Below are 8,243 nucleotides of genomic sequence, written 5' to 3' on the forward strand. Positions count from 1 at the left end.
TGCTAGATAATATACTGCAATAACTTTAATATTTACATTTGATGGTCAAAAATATTTCTTTTCAAGCATCTCTTTGATAAGGAACTTGGATTAAGTTCTTTGATTATGAACTAAAATCCTTGTTTTAGTCAGATTCACCTCTCCATAAGCATATCAACAAATTGGTATTTCTGTAGACATAAGAGTCTGCTTTTTCTTTAATGTCATATAATCATTCTCATAAGCACTTGCATAAAATCAGTTAAGAGTTAACCAACTAAAATATACAAATATGCGGGAGGTTTTATGAAGAGCTACAACTTCAAAAGGAGTTGGTTTAGGGGTCATGACCCCATTTTTTGCAATAACTTATGCATCACGAACTTACGTAATTGGCAGCAGATAACATATCACACTCTCAGTTTTATGTCCTTGGTTTGACAACAGTGTCAATTGAAGTATTTGCTAACTGCAGAACAAATGGAGCCTCATAGATGAAAATGTTTTCATTCCAAAACTGGTGTTTGTAGCAAAACATTCCCCCATTATTGTTCTTTTTTAATATTGCTAAATTCAGAAATGGATAGGGGTATACACATCATTTTGGACATAAAAAAAAATATTTCTGAATATAATTTATCCTAGCAAAATGGAAATACCTGAGAAAGGAAAGTATATATTTTTCTAAACAAAATATTGTCAACACAAAAGAACACAAATGAAGTGGCCTTGGATCTCTAAATCTTTGTTATCTTTAGAGCATGAAGCAGGTTTAAGATAAATTATTGGGAAATGAGCAACCTGGATTGTAAAATGTTTTAGTAGGGTAGGTTTAAGCCTATGTCTTCCTTTTCCCAGAGATTGCATAAAACAGTAGTCGAGAGGCAAGTCTAGACTGCTTCTCCCTGTGGAAACTGGACACCTGTACCATCCACTTAAAAGGCCCATCCTCTTGGGACATTGGAATCTTCACAAGTCACAGCAGAAAATGCATAAAGCAAAAAATTATTATACAGAAGGGAGGCATTTAAAAGAAACCTTAGTGTCTTAAGGTCTTAATATCTATTTAAATTCAATGGTAGAGAAGCCAAAATTTATTGAGTTTCTCTTTGAGTGATCTGAGGCTTAGGAGTATAATTTGTTTGGGGTTTGGCTCTGAAATGTGTAGTTTGTGGGGTGCAGTTCTCTTTCAAGACACTTCTTTCTCAACAGTGAGCATATTGATACACACAATATTGAACAAAATTCCCAAAACTCTACAATAGAGAGGAAGAGAATGGTGGCAAATTTATTAAGGTGAAGTTTTCCGCTTGACTGAATTACAAAGTAACATCAGGAAACAATTATATGCCATCAGTTTAGTAAAGTATTTGTGATTATTTCTCATCTGAACCTGCATTTAAACTGACCTGAAGAAAATATGATATGTGTTTTGGAATCTGGCTCACAGTATATTATCACCTATGATGTGTATTATTTGGTAGACAAGATTTTTGAGTCAACTTTGTTAAAAACTTTTGATATCTGGGAGAGTAAATTGCCTTCAATGAGACTTCATGATGTAGCTAAAGTAGCACAAGTTATTCATAACAGACAAGGAAAAGAAAAAATTATAATGAACAGCAGGACAAAGGACATAAAATTTTAAAAAGGGAAAAAATGAAACTGATACGCATAAGAAAAAGGGGCACCCATTATAGAATCATAGAATCATATAATGGTTTATGTTGGAAATGGCCTTAAAACTCATTGGGTCCACTACTAAGCCATGTACCCAAGTGCCAGATCTACATGTCTTTTAAAGACTCCTAGGGAAGGTGATTTCACCTCTCCCCTGGACAGTCTCTTCCACTGCTTGACAACCCTTTTTCATTAAAAAAGTTTTCCTAATACCCAGTCTAAACTTTGCCTGGAACAAATTGAGGCCCTGTCCTTTTTTCCTACTGCTTGTTGCTTGGGACAAGAGCCTGAGTCCCACCTCACTACAACCTTCTTTTGAGTAGTTGGAGAGAACAATATGGTCTCCCCCCAAGCCTCATGTTCTCCAGGGGAAATCTGGTCCACAGGGATGCCATAAACTGACCAAACCTATTTCTGTTTCTCTATGTAGGAACAACTGTATCTTTCTTCTTAGCAAATTATTTTTTGCTTATCCTTTTCTTAGGATATTAAATTAATCCATTTCAGCATTGATTTTATTCAACTTCCATAGTGCTTCATTGTCCTTATCATTACAAACATTTTCCTGATGTCTGACTCAAATTTCTCTTGTTGGTATGTAATGTTGCATTCAGCTCTGAACAACACACACACAAAAATATTTGGATTGTATCTGCCACCAGCATTATAGTTCATCCTTATATATTACACTCTGATTCTCATAAAAAAAACAAACTAATACACGCAGACTTTCAGAAAAAACTAAATCAGAAAATGCATTCCAGAAGCCCATATAATGATCTCCAGCCAGTACATACATGCAGTTTGAGGGACCAGCCCAGAACTATTCCAAAACCTTAAAGCATGCATGACTGTGGATGTTAAGCCCTCAGCACCAACCATTTTACTCTACAGTTTTGCTTTCACCCCACACTCTTACAAGGCCACACTACTTACTAAAGTAGACACAGCTGCTGGCAAACGCTCACTGAGAACAGCAAAAACTGTGATGGGATGGAGAAGGTTATTAATTAGGACAGAGGAAGCCAGATATAAAAAGGCAGCAAAAGGCATTTTATAGCCATGTTTGCCCTGGCCCCCCATAACATAGAATAATTATGGTCATGCAGCTGTGCAGCCCTTTGCCTTGGGGTGATCAACACTCTGGGTTTGAGGACACAAAGGTAGATTGTAAGAGCCAAGAACGATATTGCCTTTAATAATGTCAGATTTTAATTTGGTATCTCAGAACATAACCAAGGATAAGATGTAGCTAAGATAAGAAAAAAAAAATAAATACTTAATTTCAGAATACAATGAACTGGCATGACGTCTCTTAAACAATGGAACAGTCTCCCAGACTCTTCCCAGCAATGGAGCCTGTTTGTTTGGTGCTTTTATAGCCAGATTGGCAAATGCTAGAAAACAGCCTGCAGGATATAATCTTGCTTTGGCAAGAGATTGGGCTGGATGATCATTTCCATCTAAGTTTCCTCCCAGTTCAGGCTGAAGTTTTGGAAGCGGAATCTTACTTTCTTACTTTGTACTTACCTTTTGAAACCATATTTCAGCTGGAGCTCCTAGATATGACACTTAGCCTCAATAAATTCTGGTTAGAGCTCTTGGGATATGCAAGATGGATGATACAAACCTCCTTAGAGATGACTGGACTGCTTCCACTGCTGTGGGGAATCTCAGAACAAGTCTTTGATACCCACAGAAATGGATGCATGCCTGTGAATGTGTGAGAAGTCAGTGTCACAAGTCCCTTTAGGCTGGCAAGAAGTAGCCCAGCATTAGCTGAAACATTGTGCAGCACTATGAACAGGTGAGCTTCTATTTCCTGCAAAACAGTGGAACACAGTGACACAACCTCTGGATTCAAGCTGGCTTGTACCTTGTCAGTCTGCTACATGCTCAGAGGAAGCTTTCACCTGCTTTCATAGAAATGGCTTTGATTAACTGGTAATAAGCAAAAATAAAATCTCTAAATCCCAAAAGAGCTTCTCCCTTTTGACTCATAACATGGTGCCTCATTTCTTTAATGCCTGTCATCAGAATGTAAGTATACTGAGGCATGAATCAGTATTATTTAATGTCTAATAAGGATCAAGCAATTAACTATCTTGACCCAACAAAAGCAACAGAAGCCAAGGGAACTGCACTGTGCTCACAGACAGCAGTCGATAGTGTTAGTGGTTCTTTGGAGCCAGTTTGTCCTGTCAAAATTTCTGTTGTGTTGAACCTTCTTCTCTAAAAATTTATTTCTTAAAAATATCCCAGTTTAGCTATAAATGGGTCATATAAGACTTACAAGTAATTTTGAAAAATTACAGCCACATTCTTGAGTGGAGAGGCCACATTTTTATTTCAGCAATATGTATATAAATTAGAACCTTTCCTTCTCTCTTTCTATAATATAGAACAATGCTGTTTACTGGGTTATATATTGTAGCCCTTCAACACAAATACATGCACACTAAGACCAAGACCACCAATACCAAATGCAGAATTATTTATTGCCATGTGAAAGGTACACAACACAACACAGCAAACAGAAAAAAAAAATTGAAAACAAGTTTTAAGATTAGGATTACAGAGCAGAAATAACAGGAGAATTTAAACACATTGCTGCCCCGAAAGGATGCGAATTTCAATGGAAAATAACTACCAAATGTTTCCAAAGTCAACCACAAAAAATTAAATAAGATTCAACTTAAACACAATTTATTCTGAAGATTTTGTTGTTACAGAGTCACACATGCATGTAGAATTCATGGTTATTTCTCAAAAATTAAACTCTTCTGGACTCAGATTTGTGTAAAACCAAAAAAGGGTTTTAAAAAGAGAAATCCCTCTATTCTGTGAAACAGTTTCTGGGAACTTTCCTGGAAATCCCAGCAAGACCAGCCAAAGAAAATTATCTATGGGGAATTGTGATTGTTGCAGCAAATGTGAGCTTATACTCTGATTCATTTAATTAAGTTCTTTGAGTGAATAATGGGATACAAAACAAGGGGTATACTGAAGAAGAGTAATCAAGCTATAACAAGATCTCTCCAGTTATTAACTAAATTACACAAATGTAAATCCAGATCAGCAAAAAAGCCCTACCGCACTCACATGTTATGATTTTTCAATAGAAGCTTTAAAGCAGCATTTGTCAATGGTGTTAATTTTAAATTATATGGCTAGTGACAACACTGTATACCACCCAAGACTTCAGCATGCTGGGAAAATCACATTTCTCTTTTGAAGTTATATTTCAAAAAAACAATCATTTTTGAATTATATTAATGGGTACAGAGTGACAGAAGAAAACACACACAGTGAATAAGTTAAAAGAAAAAAATAGATGTATGAGATATATTAAACCTCCATATTCCAAAGCCTGAGTGACTTTTCATTTCTATTTCAATTTAAATGAATAGTAATGTACAATAATTGTGGTAGGAAAATAGAAACTGTTCTCTCATAAGCAATTCTGCTGCTTCCAAACAACAGCACTGTTAACACATTCATTTGTATTGTACTGTATTAGTAATAGTCAAAAATTGTTATGAACTTGTGGTTATTAAGTGAAATGCATTGATAGGTCCATGAATTCCTCTTGGACAAGCACATGAGACACTCAGCAACTATGGATCTGAGGCTATTATTAGCATTGTCTTCGAGTAGGTCAGCAGCTACATTTGGGTGAAGACTGGTCTCCAGTGGTCCACAAGTAGATGCACATCTAACCATGCTTATTGTGGTACAGCTTGGAGATATGACATTAAATCCTGGGAGTGTAACAGGAAGAAATGCCATACTCAGAGATGGAGACTGAGATGCTGCTAAGTTAGAGCTGATGTTGATAAAATTTTAATGAAGAGTAGCAACAGAGATGAAAAGAGACATAATGCTTTATATTCATCTCTGCAGTTTCTGATGTACCATTCAAAACACCACCATAACTAAGGCAGGCCAGCTTCGACCAGGACTTCCAACAGGTTTTTTTTTTTCAAGGTATGCTATGTCTCAGTATGGCCTTGAAAATTTGCCTTAGTCACACCTTGTGTTTCAGATTACTCACAGGTTTCTGTGACATTTTTATGTTCAAGCTGGGGAAGATCAAACAGGCCAGCTGAAAAAACTTAATGCACTTCATTTTTCCTACTGAAAAAATAAAAAATAAAAACGAAAACAAAAGAAAAGAAAACCAAAACTTCAGCAAACAAAAGAAAAACCTACCAAATATATTTGGAAGAAGAGTTGTATTTTGGGCATTTTTAACACTATCCAGTTCCTAATACACCAGATTCTGGAGTGACTCTATACAGCTCAATTACATCAGAAAAGGAAGTGAAAATTTGCACCCCACACTTCAAATGCATATGGGGAGAGGAATTCTGCATTTGAACAGCTGTCTTATGTGGAAAGGAGTGACTTCATTCCCAACACACAAGATATCTGAACTGTCAGAAAGCTGCTAACAGCCTCTTTAGTACTGCCATCCTCATGTACCTCAGGACACAAAGACCTGGGCTGAACTCCAAAATTACATTGTTCAGCAGCTGAATGACAAAAATCCATCTAGAATTACAAAATTATACATCAAATTAACATGAAGTAAATAATGAATTTTGCAGTCCTTACTTAGTAAAACAATTTCCTCACATCACCTTTCCCAGAAAGTGAAGGCTGAGACATAATATGCAGTGATAAATTAAATCTCATAAAAACGTTACTGACATGTACAGAAGTACCCTGCTTTAAGTGCTTTCTAATTGAATGCCATTCAAATAAATGGCAAGTTATTGGGGGTCAGTGGCAAGCATTCCATGAGGATTTTTCAGCTATTCAGAGCTGTGAATCTAAGGTGATGTATTGTTAAATTAAATATCTATAAAAGAGGGCTGTGGTTACAGAGTTTGATGGCAGTGAGCACTGTACTGAATCTAAATGTCACCTTATTTATCATCCTGTATTATTTTTAGAATGTTTAGTGCTAGGAAATATACTTATGCAATTTTATACTAAAAACTCTCTATAATAGAAAAAAAAGTTGATGCCAGAACTTTTCAGAAAAAAGCATTTTCTGTTTCTACAGTTCCCATAGCTGTGAAAATAAGCACCTCTTCAACTGTAGTCTATAACTGCATTCACCATATCAGGTCATTTTAGGAAACTTCCATGCAGGTGTTTAACCAATTATGGTTTGATGTCCTAAAAGAAAAAAAAAAAGCATCAAACACCAAATAAAGTAAATATTTTTTACACACAGAATGGAGGATAAATGTTTTCTAAAATTCTTCTCTGACCGATTAGAACCTAGAAATGAGAAAAAGTTCCAAACACCTTCAAAAGTGATTCATTAAATGCTGGAGGCAGTGTCACTGCCTCTTACTGCCACATGCTCAAATTTTATCAGCTCGTGTCAGAGACCAACTGGCCAAAGTGATGGTAGCAACCACTAACTAAGCAACTTCTGTCCTGATTACCAAGATGAGCTGCTGCTCTCAAAAAACAGGGCTGCTCAGCACAGGATCCTGTTTTCTCAGTAAACACAATTTTTCAGCTTTGTTCCCCCTAAAAAGGGTTCATATTCATGGAGCCTGCTAGGACTAAATTTGGGTGGTTCTTAGCAATAGATAGCTATTAGAACCAAAATATTCTCATTAAATCAGACAGATCTAGGATCCTCCCCTTCTTGCTTCTTAATTGTCACCATGACAATGTCAACACTTCAATCATCAGTGCTGAACATATGTGAGATGTGGCCCAGCTTGTCTCTTGGAGTTGTTACCTAGACTGCTTTCAGAGGCACTGCTGCATTTGGCTTATATTTTTTCAGTTTTCTTGACAGTCAGAAAGCTGGAGAAAGGGGATGGGAATCAGACAACCATAGAGGCATAGAGAAAATAGCAACATAATGCCCAGTTCTTAGGTTAACAGAACAAAACTTCTTTAAAGGCCAACTTCAACACCACTATTGGAAGGAGCTGATGGCAGGACTGATTGCTGCAATGTCTCTTTGGCATCTGACTCAAAAAGAGGTGTGTGCTTTTTCACATTAGCTGGGGTCACTGTAAGTCATATCAGGAGCAGATGAGGGAGCTGGGTTGGTTAGCCTGGAGAAAGGGAGGCTCAGGGGAAACCTTACTGCTCTCTACAACTACATGAAAGGAGGTTGCAGCCAGCTGGGAATCAAAGCAATCAGTGACAAGAGGAAATGGCCTCAAGCTGCACCAGGTGAGGTTCAGGCTGGACATCAGGAGGAATTCCTTCTCTGAAAGGGTTGTCAAGCATTGAATAAAAGGGTTGTCAAGCATTGAAATGGACTTCCCAGAGAAGTGGTGGAGTCATCATGCATGGTGGAGATGTTCAAGAAACAACTGGTCACGGCACTTAGTGCTATGGTTTACTTGACAAGGGGGTAGTCAGTCAAAGGTTGGACTCCATGATCTTGCAGTTCTTTTCCAACCTAAATTATTCTGTTTATAGGAAAAAGTTGCAGCTGAGTTAAACGAGGAAATATTCCTCATAATGGAAATTAAACCTTTAATATTGTAGTACCTTTAATATTATGTTACATCCTTAGCGTTAATTTGGTATAAAAGTGT

The sequence above is a fragment of the Pseudopodoces humilis genome, chromosome 7, assembly GCF_049639895.1.
Source record: "Pseudopodoces humilis isolate 2021_Gansu_Grassland_sample_001 chromosome 7, ASM4963989v1, whole genome shotgun sequence".
NCBI classification, from domain to species: Eukaryota; Metazoa; Chordata; class Aves; order Passeriformes; family Paridae; genus Pseudopodoces; species Pseudopodoces humilis.